At 34.3% G+C, this 15,014-nt stretch overlaps 1 protein-coding gene across 1 annotated transcript in view; it reads left to right on the top strand.

The window, feature by feature from the left end:
• The first annotated feature begins 5,118 nt into the window (after positions 1-5,118).
• LOC115211038 (kelch-like protein 5) overlaps positions 5,119-15,014 on the top strand; it is a 28,690-nt gene continuing 18,794 nt past the window's right edge. Inside the window, exons 1-2 of the mRNA XM_036502129.1 lie at positions 5,119-5,139; positions 13,051-13,191. The gene's annotated coding sequence lies outside the window, so the exon portion shown is untranslated. The remainder of the gene's footprint in view (positions 5,140-13,050; positions 13,192-15,014) is intronic.

Below are 15,014 nucleotides of genomic sequence, written 5' to 3'. Positions count from 1 at the left end.
TGATTGACTTGGAAAAATCATTGTCAATCATGGCCTGGATCTTACTAACAAATTTGGGAGTTCTTTTCTTATCAGAATGATCAGAGTGAGTTTCCCAAGCTGCCATACCTTCATAATCACCATTAGACTCATCCAGCTCTTTCTGAATCCTGCCCTGTCCTCAGATTGACACCCAAACACCCTGAAATGTTGTTTCCAAATTTCTGGCAGAGTGAATTGTGTCATGGTGCTGTTTTTCTCACAGATGGTGCCCAACGGACCCTACTATACTGTGTAGTCAACAAGATCAAAAGCAAACAATGGGCATGTGTGAAATTAAAAATATAAAATGGCAACAATTTACGCATCACACCCCGTATGTGTGTGTGTGTGTGTGTATATATATATATATATATTTATTATATAGAAGGAGCTTCTACAGGACTAGAACTGTTTCATTCAAGAGAAATCATCGATTTCTCTTGAATGAAACAGTTCTAGTCCTGTAGAAGCTCCTTCTATATAATAAATTAATTTTACTCTGCTATGTATTGAGTACCTTATTTACTGTGGTTAACCCCGAATCAACCCGGGACCTACATATATATATATATATATATATATATATATATATATATATATATATATATATAGGGAGAGTTTATGAAAAAAACAAAAGATGAAGACAGGTGGTGTACAAAACAAACAGATGTATTAGTATAACACTCAGGAATAGAAAAAGTCTTTTACGTTTCGAGCCTACGCTCTTCTACAGAAAGGGACACAGAAAAAAAAAATATATACATATATACACACACCAACTAATGATGATGATGACGATGAGTGGCAGTAAGTGAGTTTTATGTTCACATAGTTGCTGTCTGCCGATCTCATGAAACATGTGAAAAAGCATTAATACTGACTATATATACATTCGACGGATATTTGTCTTCATCTTGTTTGTTGTTAATACAATGTTTCAGCTGATATACCCTCCAGCCTTCTTCAGGTGTCTTGGGGGAAATTTCGAACCTGGTTTCACATTCCTAAAGTATTTTTTGATGTTGTTGTTATTATTATTATTGTTACTGTTTATGTGTCTGTGTTTGTGTGTCCTCTCCCCCACCATTGCTGGAGGGCATATTAGCTGAAACGTTGTGTTAACAACAAACGAGATGAGGTCAAATATCTGTCAAATGTAAATAATGTACATAATTCCTCATCTCTTAAATATAGAACTGTATTAATACTGACTGTTTTCTGTGTTCCTTTTTCAATACATGCTATCTTCATAGTAAGGAAACTGCAAGAGAAGCATTTAGCCAAATATAAGCTGCTGTACTTGGCATTTGTCAACATGGAGGATGCCTTTGATAGGGTCCCTTGCTTCCTCACTTGCTGAAGCTTGAGGTAGATGAGTGGCTGGTGAGAGCTGTCCAACCCTTGTACAGTGATACTGTTAGTATGGCAAAAGTTTGCAATAAGTATCATGGTGAATTCAATGTTTAGGTAGGAGTTCATCAAGGCTCAGTTCTCAGTCTCTTCTTGTTTCTCATAATCCTCCAAGACATAACAGGAATTTAAAACTGGTTGCCCATGGGAGCTTCTCTAGGCTGATGACCTTGTTCTTATATATCTATAGTTTAACCCTTTTGTTACTAAACTGCCTGAAAAAAAATGTTTAATATTACTAAACCAGCCAAAAGACCTATTCATATTTTAATGAGAATTTCAGTGCTAATCTCAGTACATTTGTGAAAATATGCAGTTTCACTATGTAAACAGTTGAGTTGAATTTTTAGATTTTTTGAAATGTTTCACTATGGATGAAAGATGGATACCAGTTTCATGTTGCCATGCAGTGAGTTTAAATTTTAAGTATTTTTGAAAGGAGACATAGAAAAGTGTAAGAAAATATATGGCAAACAAAGACCATGTATGTAATTATGAATTGGATATTACTTTTTCTGAAAGTTAAATGATTCTGACAACAGTTCCAATAGTGATGAGAAAAAATGAATTTGTACCTGATTATAGCAAGGATTTAAAAACTGTTTTTCTTATTTTTAGGAAGATATTAGACTTAGCCACAGTCTTTCTCGGGAAACAAAACTGTTGGATTATTTTTTTAAATTTTATTCCTTTGGAGTGATTACTGCGAAGATGAATTGTTTCAAAGAGTTAAACAAATAGTTTGAGGTTTTCCATGTACTTAGAAGAAAGTTAGAAATCCAAGCAATTTTAGAATATTGTGTGTGTGTAAAAATTTAATTTGTGAATATTTTTTTTAATTTACCTCATTTTTATTTTTTATTTATCTGTAAGATGCACAACAGAGTTTGATTAATTTGGATTGGGAATCATTATTATATGTTTCTGTGTATTTATGTATATGTGTGAGTTTATTTCATTTAGTTGATAGCATGCATTTCATTTCCTAGTTTTCTTCAAAGACAAAGTCTAGTATTTTGTTCTATTTTTCCTTTATGGTACATCATTGTCATTGTGTTTTACCTTTATGATACACCTGTCATATTTGCATTAATTTGGACTGGTAGATAATCCAGTAATTTGCACAATTCCTCTGTATTAAAATTTTGTTTTATACTCATTGAATATTAGCTAATTTTCTATGCTTAATAATTTTATATTTTGTTGAATTTACCTGTATTTAATTGTGAAAAGTTTTTTTTTAAATATGGAATAGATTTGGTTAAGAACCTTTTGTTAAATTGTACCAAAAATCACATTGGTATATTGATAAATAAAAAAAGAGTTGTTTTATGAACCCAATCTAAATTCATAATAGAATTTAATTGAAACACACAAGGGATGTACTTTGAGAAATATAGTAATGAAAGGATGAAATAAAATTAAATGCTTTGGTCATTAATTCATGTATTTCAAATTGATATGTATTTATATATACATATCAATATGAGTATATATACTCATATATTGGTTTTGTTTATAGAAAAATATGTGTGTAGGTGTCTATATATATATATATATATATATGGGGGGGGGGTAAGAAGAAAATTAAGCGAAAATGCACATTGGAAATAAAAAAAGTAAAGGCTTTTTATGAAAAGTAACGATAGATATATACAATTAGATGAACTGAGGTTGGAATAAAAGTCATTATTGTGAATTGTTAAAGAGATTTAAAAGCATACCGCTTTTGTAAATTACTAATCATTGCTTTGAATGCATACTGATTAATGAGAGGTGTCAGGTCTATTAGTCCCTGAAAGAAAAGATTATGTGTAAGGGAGGTAAGTTGTTCTGGATTTGGTGCAATTAGAGTAGATATAGATCTGTAATGTGAATGGTGTATGGGATGTATAGGGGCTAGTGGTATTAATTGAAAGGTTAGTAGTGTTCTGTATTATGTTGTGTGTTCATATTGAGTTGGGGAAGATATTTATTGATGAAAGTTGCCTCTTTATTCATTCTTTGTTGCACTGAGGTGTTCTGTGAACATTGATAGAAGGGGAAAAATTTGGAAATTAGGATTAAGATTCCTAACACACCTTTCTATTTGTTCACTAACCTGTCTGTATTGTGGGTGGTGGATTTGTTCTTTGTGAAGAGTGGTTCTTCGACGGAGTGATATTCCTGTTTGGCCAATATAATTGTTACCACACCCTAAGCATGTAATGGCATAGATTAGATTTTTCCGAGGCACAGGTGAAATTTGATTTGATCTTAAATATTTCACCTTGTTTAAAGTGGAATTCTGAACCCTCCAAAAGGTGGGAGCATGTTAGTGAACACATGGTTATCAACGACACCGCTAATTAACACATTTAATACATTATTAATTAGCATAATAGCATAGCCTGGAAAAAACATGGATTACATGGAAAAATGTGAGCAAGAAAAATAATATTCTAAAGATTATAAACCTGGAAAATCACAGGACAAGTTATTACACTTGGAAAAGTTTGGAACAACTTATTACATCTAGTAAAGTACAGAAAATTTTTACTTAAAATATTGCAGCTAAGGATAAAACTTGAATATTAAAAATTATTTGATTTTAATTTACAAAGTAACATTATAATAAAAAAAGGTACCATCATTTTATTAAAATATTGACACACTAGTATACTTAACAAATGAGAGCCAGAAGTACCAATATAACTGAAGTTCTATGCAAAGTAGAATAGTATATATGGCAGGCAAATTCATTATGTAAAAAATAGGCATTGGGTCAAGATTAAAAATGTGGAAACTTGGCAATAACTCGAGCAAATTTTACTGTGAATTTGTTGTTATAGGTAGATTTTACTGTAAATCTTTTATTCTTTTACTTGTGTCACCACCTTTAGTTGAACAAATCAACTCCAGGACTTAGTCTTTGTAAGCCTAGTACTCATTCTATTAGTCTCTTTTGCCGAACCGCTAAGCTACGGGCATGTAAACACACCAGCATCGGTTGTTAAGCGATGTTGGGGGGACAAACACAGGCACACAAACATATATATACATACATATATATATATATATGACGAGCTTCTTTCAATTTCTGGCTACCAAATCCACTCACAAGGCTTTGGTTGACCCGAGGCTATAGTAGAAGACACTTGCCCAAGGTGCCATGCAGTGGGACTGAACCTGGAACCATGGCGGTTGGTAAGTAAGCTACTTACCACACAGCCACTCCTGCGCCTATTCTAACTAATTTTTGTATTATTTTATTTATTGTTCTAAATAGTTATGTACTACTATTATTTTTTATAACCTATTTTCAAATTTCTAATTAATAATTAAAAAAAAAATTGCAAAAAATATTTTGACTTATTTTTTATTTTTAATAAAAGTAACAAGTTATAACAAATAGAAATAATAACTTGTAATAGAATTTTTAGTTTTAATAAAAGCTAATATTTTCTAAATCTAAATGTTCTATTTGAAATTTTATCCTTAGCTGCAATATTTTAAGTAAAAAATTTCTTGTTTTGTACTTTACCAGATGTAATAAAGTTGTCCTGAACTTTTCCAAGTGTAATAACTTGTCCTGTAATTTTCTAGGTTTATAATCTCAAGAATACTATTTCCCTTGCTTGCATTTTTCTATGTAATATATTTTCAGAAGCAGGATGCCTGTTTCCAATCAATAATAATATGATACAATAACGATAAAGAAATTCACAGGTATAAGTATAATTTTTTATGTAGTGAGGATAAAAATAATTTTATATAAATGCTATTTGAAAAGTTTCTATAGAATTATATCTTGCTGAGTCAAATGAAAGACTATTTACTGTACTATTCTGTAATCTCCACAAGATTATGGTGTGATACAGTAAGAGAATTTAACAGTGTGCTTATTAAAAATAAATTGATACTTGTGTTTCGGAGAAAAGTTCCTGCTTAATCACTATCGTCATCATCATTTAACATCCACTTTCCATGCTGGCATGGGTTGGGCGATTTGACAGGAGCTGGCTAGGCAGAAGACTGCACCATGCTTTTCTGTCTGTTTTGGCATGGTTTTTATAGCTAGATGCCCTTCGTAACACCAACCACTCCGCAGAGTGTACTGAGTGCTTTTTACATGACACCAGCACAGGCGAGGTCAGTTCTGGCATGGTTTTTCAGTTAGATGCCCTTCCAAATGCCAACCACTTTACAGTGTAGACTTTGAGAGGGGTTGTGGCATTGGAGGTGATCTTGTGCCAGATGATGAAAGGCTAGAATGTGACAGAGAGACAGAAACCGGTATCCTGTTGTAGAGAAGATACATGGTTACCTGGTCAGAGAAAGAAAGGAGTGATCAAGATTAAGGTCAGTAAAGGGTGTGTTGCTGATGGTTAACCAGTTCAAAGGATAGCACAAGAGAAAGAGATTAGGAGAGAGATGGTGGCGATGCCTCAGGGAATGCTCACAAGGAACAGGGATCAGAATATAAATGGAATGTCAGAGAAGAGACAAGGGGACTTAAGTGGCAGCAAAGTGGAAGGGCATGCCCTCAAGATACTGGGTCAGAATATAAATGGTAAGTTATTGCTAAGGTGCATAAGTAAGGAGTATAAATTTCATATGAATGCAAAGTGTGTCAGGATGGGGTTGCAGTAACTGGTAAAACCTCAGCATATAGAGTAGGTGGAGGACAATAAGATAGTAATGATACAGTGAGCAAGGCAACGAGGGCAGGACTGGGGAGCATGAAATAAGCATAGTACATTAAGAGGAATTTCTAGGAAGAGGAGAGATGTAGTTCTGTTTGTTGAAGTAGGGTGTGGAAGAAGTTTTATTGTTACATGTGGGTGGAACTCATGTCTTCTCAAGAACTGCATATTGTCAGACATCTCAGTCCATTGTCATCTCCTCTGTGAGCCCCAATATCCTGAGTGTGGTCCTCACTACATCATCCCATATCTTCCTGGGTCTCCTTCTTTCTCAGGTACCATCCACTCTCAATGATTGGCACTTTTTTATACAGTGGTTTTCATTCATGTTTCACATGACCAAACCAAAGTAGTCTTTTTCTTGCATGTTATATCTGATTTCTCATATGCCTAACTTTTTTCTCAACACACTTGCACTTTTGCTCTTAATATGATAAAGAAAACTTTAGGTATATTTGTTGTAACTTTTTTGTGTAAAATTCATTAAATTAATTTGAATTCCTCTTTCACATTTTAATATTTCTATTTTATACCTTGTGTAATAGTACTTTTTATGGGAGGTATATTATAGTTCTTTAATGGGTCTATTTGAAGGTATGCTGTGTGAGTATTCATCAACATCATCTGTCTGTTTCCCATGCTGGCATGGGTTGGACGATTTGACTAGAACTGGGAAGCTGCACCAGATTCCAGTCTGATTTAGCTTGGTTTCTCCAGCTGGACGCCCTTCCTAATGTCAACCACTTTACAGTGTGTGATGGGTGCTTTCAATGTGTCACCAGCATGAGCGCTTTATGTTGTACTAGCACAATCCTCTTCACCAGGGGATGCAGTGTAAGACAGGTCTTCTTGAGTACAGCAAGGTACCAGGTATCTTGGTCCTAATGGAATATGTTATTTTTATCCTACCTTCTTAGAATTTTTGATAGTTGTGTTAAGTGTGTTGTAACTTTTTAATTCAACCTTATTATTAAATTTTTTATACATTTTATTTTAATAAAGTTGCATACTTTAGATTCATTTTGTTTGTTTTAATAAATTTTTCTGACATTTGGAAGGTTGAATTAAGGGGTCATGGGGTTATTAATGTTTTGCATTGAATGTATGCTAAATTTAAAGTTGTGTTAATCAGGCGTTGTAATAAATTGGATCTTATCCTCAAACCCACTTTTCAACAGAGTCTCATTATTATATTCAGAGTGATTATTAGATATTTCTGTTAAAGGTTAGAATGGAAATTATAAGAGATATTCTTTACAAGATTACCTGTTATAGATTTTGGATGATTAGAATTTTCATGAAATAGTTAAGATTTCTGTGTGTGTGAGGGTGTATAAATGTGCATGTGTGTGTTATCAAGAATCCCTACTGAAATGCTTAAAATATATGATGGCGTAGGATATGCCCTAGTCACTCTTATAGTCAATCAGGTGTTCTATATCCAATGACTAGTGTAGCAACATTATAGTTAGCTGCTACAAGAGTAAAGGTGATACTTTAGAAACAATTACAAATGTATCAAACTACTAGATCAGGCTGTGAAAGTTACAGAGTTATAGTCTAATTGGTTAGACTAGATGAAATGCAGTTTGATTTTGTGCCAAGGAGAAGTACTATAGATGCCATCTTCCTAGCTAAAAGTATATCATTGTACTTTACATTCATCAACCTGGGGAAAACCTTCAATAGAGTCACTGATTCTGTTATCTGGTGGCCTCTAACAAAGTTAGGAGTAGAGAAATGATTTGTTAGAGTCAAACAAGCTAAATAAAAGGTCAATAGGGAAGAGTCAGCCATGAGTACAGTGATGAATTAAGTGTATAACTAGTTCACCAAGGCTCTGTTCTTGGTTCCCTCTTATTCATCATAGTCCTCCAGGCCATAACAGGAATTTAAGACTGGTTGCCCATGGATGCTATTATATGTTGATAACCTCACTCTTCTAGCAAAATCTGCAACAGAATTAAAAAAAGTGGGCCTTAAATTTAACCAAGTGAAGACCAAAGTTGTTAGCAAGAAAGCAGTTAAGACTATTTTTCCCATCAAGTAAATGGCCCTGCTCATTATGTAGGAAAAGTGTTGGAAAAAATTCCATCTGATGCACTCAGTGCAAGCTATGGTCACATAAAAGGTGCAATGGAATCACAGGTAGGTTAACAGAAAGTTGTTTGTGAAAGGTGCACAGAAACAATAAACACTCAGGACACACAGTAACTAGATTTTCTCAAATGCCCAGGAGGCTCCCTAGGTAGCTTTTGCTACTGTGTATATTTGTTTTTGTATGTGTGTGTGAAAATATGTATGTATACATTAATATATTCTCTTTTTTTTTTTTTACCTTGCTGGATCTGAAGGGATTATCAGTGTCCATGGCCCTTGCAATTCCTCCTCGACCTATGAGATTGATATCATTTCTTTTTCTCTTAAACTGTAAGACAACACCTAAAGATATTAATAAAAAGGGATTTGATGGAAGGACTGGGTGTAGTGGTTAATGTAGTGGCTCTGGAGCATTGGACAGTATAATAGTGATGAGAGGAGGAGAGAGCAGTAAGTCTGGTTACCTGAGTAAAATGAAGCATGTACCTAGTAAGCTCTAAAGAGCAGAGGTCAGTATAATAATGATAGAAAAGGTTGAGAAAGGAGATAGAATGTTTGTGGGCCAGAGACTGGATTATGTCTGTGACTGACTTTATAGTGGCTCTTTTCTGGATGTGGTGTAGAATGTCTAGAATGTCTCTCAGCAGCACCGACTCTTATTTGAGAGTAATATAGCAATTTGTACATAAAACTGAGAGTAATATTGCAACTTGTACATAAAACTGATAAAAATCATCAGTTGACTGGACTACAATTTTGTATAGAATTGTCCAGAAAATAAAGAAGAGAAGGAATTACTGAAATTCTTATTAATAATGAAATACAAATTAAAAATCATCACATGGATTCAACTTCTAAGTAGTATGGTTAATAACCATTCTACCAGTTACATTCATACGTGACTTACAATAAATATATATATATATACATATATATATATATATATATAAAACAGTAACAATGCTACAGATGTGTGTGTGTGTATATATGTACACACACAAAATTAATTATAAAATCTACCAGATCTTAATTTTTAAATCTGGTAAGAAGTAAGTTGTAACAGTACTCCCATGATCCAAGACCTACTACAAAGCATACAAACAACACATCATTGCTATACTTGTATAATATATACATTTTTCCTTATTTTCACATCTAAATTTTAGAGATGCACATTCTATACACAAATAGTTTTACCAGTCAACTGTCTCAGCATATTCAGAGTAGCATGATCAAAAGTTACATTTATTGTCCAACTTTCAGTAGAGAAAGCCAGGATGTAATACTAATATTTTTTTTGAAAATACTACTTGAATCATTTAACTCTTAAAAGTCCTCAATATAAATCTCTCAATTAAAAACTAGAGACTCTGCTGAAATGCAGCCAATCCAGTATTAAAAAATCATAAAAATATAACTAGAGTTTGAATTTGGATGAAATTTGCTGATAGGATGTAATGATAGTTGTAGTACACTATGAATGTTGTTTGTATCTGTTGTCATTTCACTTTCACTTAGGTTGAATGCAGGTAAGTTGGTTTCGTGTAGGTGTTTTCATATATATTTATGAGTTATCAACTTCTGGGCATCAATTTCCTGCTCGAAAGTTGAATTTGTGCTTCATTTACTCTCTCTGATGTGGAAGCTACACAATTCTCATGCAAAGAGTGACTGTGTGGTAAGTAGCTTGCCTACCAACCACATGGTTCCAGGTTCAGTCCCACAACGTGGCACCTTGGGCAAGTGTCTTTTACTATAGCCTCGGGCCGACCAAAGCCTTGTGAGTGGATTTGGTAGAGAGAAACTGAAAGAATCCCATCGTATATATGTATATATATATATGTGTGTTTATGTGTCTGTGTTTGTCATCGCTTGACAACTGATGCTGGTGTGTTTATGTCCCTGTGACTTAGCAGTTCGGCAAAAGAGACCGATAGAATAAATACTACAAAGAATAAGTCTTGGGGCCGATTTGCCCAACTAAAGGCAGTGCTCCAGCATGGCCACAGTCAAATGACTGAAACAAGTAAAAGAATAAAAAAATATATTTATCTCCTCTATTGAAAGGTTTTGTAAGGTCCAATAAATTTATTCTTATTACAATAATTACACTTTCCTTGTAAACTCACTAGTATGCAGAGGGCCTACATTTAAGAAATATCAATAAATTAATGTTTTTGTTTTTGTTTTTAATCTTTAGTATTCACTAACGACAGCATCGATGTAATATCAGCTGTGTGATAACTCTAGTGAAGACCAACCTCAGGATGGTGAGCCTCCCAGAGGAGATGACAAAGGTCCAAGATGATTGGTGATTCACTGTTCTCTAGAATCACTAGAAGATCTGTCCTTCTCAGCAAAAAAATGAGGTCCTAAAAGCATATCATTTATGTTTTTGCCCTTACACCCAGTCTGTCCCTGTTCAGCCTCCTCACAATACACTTATCCCTCCATTGCTCTTCTAACTACTGCACTTTTTCATGCTCCTTTTGTGCTATCACTATATCTTTAGAATCACTTCCTGTTCACCCATTCCACATTCTTACTACTCTTTTCTGAATACCCTCTCATGTCTACCATTGATCCTCCATCTTGTTTTGTCACTATGTTTACCCCCACATAATTCTGACCTTAATTGTTTCGGTGCCTCACCTTTTCAGACTACCCACACTGCAAATTTCCTCCCTATTTCTCATCTATTTATAGTTTCATTATAATGTTGCTCTGTACCCCACCTTTTTTTGTACTGCTACTTATCACCTCTCTGACACACTTCTATTTCTTTCACCTTCTCTCCCAAACTGATGTTCATCATTGACCATGCATTGACTATTTACAGTAATACCCTATATCTCCTTCTAACCATCTGTCACTCCCCTTTCACCCTCACCAACTTACTCACCCTTCCCAATTCTCCGTCCCTATTCTCTCATATAACTGCCTTCTTGTACCTTGAGGACACACCCTGACACTTCATTACCACCATCCTCTCTCTTTTTCCAACTGGGCTTGCCTTGTATCTCCTCTGCAGCAAGATACCTATTCCTGCCCTTATATCATACTTTACCCACTCAATACCTGGCCTATCAAATGATGATGATAATGTGTGTGTATACTTAATATATTATATATATAACTACAAGCATAGCTGTGTGATTAAGGAGTTTACTTCCCAACCACATGGCTTCAGGTTTGGGTTCAGTACCACTGCATAATAAGTGTCTTCTACAACATTTCTGGGCTGACCAAAGCCTTGTCAGTGGATTTGGTAAGTGGAAACTGAAAGAAGCCTGTTGTGTATATATATATATCTGTGTGTGCATTTGTTTCCTTATTACATTGTGTGAAAGTTGTAAAGAGGCAGCACCATCATACAAGCAGTGCCTTTTGTTTCCAATCTTCAGTGAAAGCATATCTGGTCATTTGCCATGTGAGCATGGAAAAGTGGATAGGAATGTGTTTTACTTTCCTTATTTGATATTGTTTCCTTGTACAAATTGGCAGCTTGAATGTGTATTATCTGGTTATTTAATTAGATTTTATAATTTGAGTTTATTATATTGTCCAACTGTTGCCAACATGGAAAATGGACATTATATGATGATAATGATGATATAAATATGAATTTCAAGTTTTGACACAAAGTCAGTAATTTTGGGGGTGGAGGGTAAGTCAATTATGTTGACCCCAGTATTCAATTGGTACTCATTTTATCGGCCCTGAAAAGGTGAAAGGCAGAGTCTCCCTCAGCAGAATTTGAACTCAGAATGTCAACACTGATGAAATGCCACTGAGCATTTTGCCTAGCATTCTAATGATTCTGCCAGCCTTATGATGATATATACATATCAAAAACATTTCCTATTTAGATTTATTTGTAGTATGGTTTACTGAAAGAAATTTGTAACTTTATGAAGTGCTTGTGATAGTATAGAACAAAATTTATGCTGGTTTTGTCATTTGTGGCATTGGTGTTAGCCCTTTTTTCTAAAGTTGCTATTTCAGTACTAGTTTTAGAAAATGTATGTGCATAGTTTATAAAATAAAGAAGTATGATATTAGTACATTTCCAAAAGATTGTAGTTTAATTAAAAATTAGTATTTAATTTGTAAAGTGGTGCCCTCCAAAATTTGGCACCTAGGGTATTGCTGTATCTGCCCCACCCTAATTACACCCTTGCCAGCCTGTCACTATTCAATGCATATAATCATCCCAATTTTGAAAGTTCTATTAGAATACCTTATTTAATTTCAAATATCTTGTACAGTAAAAACTCCTTTCCTAATGCAACTTTATACAAGATTTTTGTGTTTTACCTATTCTCTTGCTTATTTTTTGTTTTTAATTTAGATCATTCTATTTTATTCAACGTGTGCCTAAAATTCCTCATTCTTATTCTCAGCATTTTGTTATGAAATTATTATGTTTTTATTTGAACAGTTATTCTCTTTAATTAATTTAATTCAAGTATTCAGTATCTGAGCATAATGGCATGCTTATTTTTCTTTCATTTATATGTCTAATATTTATACAGTGCTGCCATGTCTTCTATTCTTGACTATCATCAATTCTCAAAAATATAATTATTTTAAGCTTGTTTAAAGTAGCATACCAAAAATCATGTCAAGAAGCAGAAGTCATTTCTTTAAATGCATATTTACACTTTCAAACAATGTCTATAAATTTCTAAAATATGAAAAGAATTATTAAATTTCATTCTTCAATTAGATATAAAAAGAGCATCTGAGTTAAATACTTTTATTCATTGTTGTAATATTTCATTTGATTTTTTTTACTGTTAATTTATTTTTTATATACTTTTATTTTTGCTAGGTGGAGAAGACCGATCATGTAGTTACAACATAGTAGAGAAATATAATCCCCGAAAAGATCAGTGGACATTTGCTCCAAGCTTAAAACGTAGACGGGCAGGTGCTGGAGTAACTGAATGTGATGGAAAGATATTTGTTGCTGGTGAGCTTCATTTTTTAATTATTCAGTTTATTTTAGTCTTATACTAGCAGCATAGCCCGGCGTTGCCCGGGTATGTAAGAGCCCCTAGTAGGCAACGACTAATCCCAATCTAGTCCTTTCCCTCTAGGGAACGAAGGCGCATGTGTAGGTTGCAATGTCTTCTCTTCACTCCCAAATAACTATCAAACAGCTATCGATAATTCAACCCAACCAATTCCTACCAGGAAGAATTTACATTCGAGACTTTACCCCCAAGTAACAGCCGCAAGTTATTCAAATACTTTTTTTGTTTACACTTTCTTTATAACTACCACCCCAAACGTTTTACCTTAAATTTTTGACGTACCCTAAGGGTCCTCGGACGCTACTTGCAAGCTCTTGGTTTATTATAAACCGCTTTTGTCGTGTGCACCAAAAAACCCTTTTCCATTCGTTTGTTCAGTTTGGTCACTTTTGACTTTTTCGTTGTTGTCACTCACATTGCTGCCCGCTTTTTTGCCGTTTTTGTACATTTTTATATATTTTGGGATACTTACCCCACGTGTTCCGAGAGTTAAAAAGGTCGAGTTGCGTCCCCTAGACAGTCTGTAGAAAATGTGTTGCATATAAAAGGCTTAGATTCTCGACCCATGTCGAATTTATCGATTTTTTTTCAGAACTGGGGGGACTTTTCAAAATTTTCGGTGCGTTAGTTTTGAATTATGACATAGGGCTATGTGTGTGTCAGGTTTCATCAGAATCGGTTGAAAGCCGTGGTCAGGGTGAGGGTAGAACCTGACAGACACACAGACAGACAAACTGCCGTTTATATATAGAGAAGATGATAGTAGAAAGAAGTCCTGGGGACTAAAACATTACAGCTGGTACAAGGTTAAAATTTTTAAGACTCAAGTTTAACAAGGCATATTTTGCTATTCAATATTTTTTGGTTACCAGCTATCAGAGTGATAACAGAAAATACAACTGGACTTAAAGATAATGTTTACTTTTATTGTCAGCAGAAGGCAGGGCAATCACTTTCAGTTTAATTGTGTTTATTGGATTTCTTTTGCTTTTTATACATCTCACTCGCAACACACCTATATAAATTAATAGAAGAGTCCTTATGAAGTATCAGTTGTATGTGTAAGTGTCTGTGTGTATGTGCGTGTATATATATATATATATATACACACACATACACAATTAGTATTGAATTTTTGATGTAACCACAATGATCGGATGGGCTAGCTTTCTTTATTTGTATTGATTTGTGAATATACAATTGTATTGTATAATGTCAAGCATGCATATTAATGCACACATACTTGAGAAGATCTGTTGAGTAAAATGAAATCGTTGTCATGGCCGATGCCATTGCGCCTGGCTGGCACCCATGCCGGTGGCATGTAAAAAGCACCTTTCAAGCATGGTCAATGCCAGTGCCGCCTAACTGGCCCCCATCCTGGTGGCACATAAAAAGCACCCACTACTCTCAGAGTGGTTGGCGTTGAGAAGGACATCCAGCTGTAGAAACTTTGCCAGATCAGATTGAAGCCTGGTGCAGCCTTGTAGCTTGCCAGTCCTCAGTTGAACCATCCAATACATGCCAGCATGGAAAGTGGACGTTAAATAATGATGATGATAATGAAATTATCATGAAGAAGCCTGTGAAATGGCTATAATCCTAAGAATGACAAGTTATTAAATAGATATATTCAACTCTCATACCTTGTGACTATATATATATATATATATATATATATATATATATACTTTATTTAAAAGCAGAAGAAATATAACAAAAGCTGTTACTCAGAGTTTCACGTTCCTACTCGTCGGAC

Source organism: Octopus sinensis, linkage group LG4, assembly GCF_006345805.1.
Source record: "Octopus sinensis linkage group LG4, ASM634580v1, whole genome shotgun sequence".
Classification (NCBI taxonomy): Eukaryota; Metazoa; Mollusca; class Cephalopoda; order Octopoda; family Octopodidae; genus Octopus; species Octopus sinensis.
The sequence above is the reverse complement of the archived record's forward strand: the minus strand, read 5'-3'. Positions and strand labels throughout refer to the sequence as shown.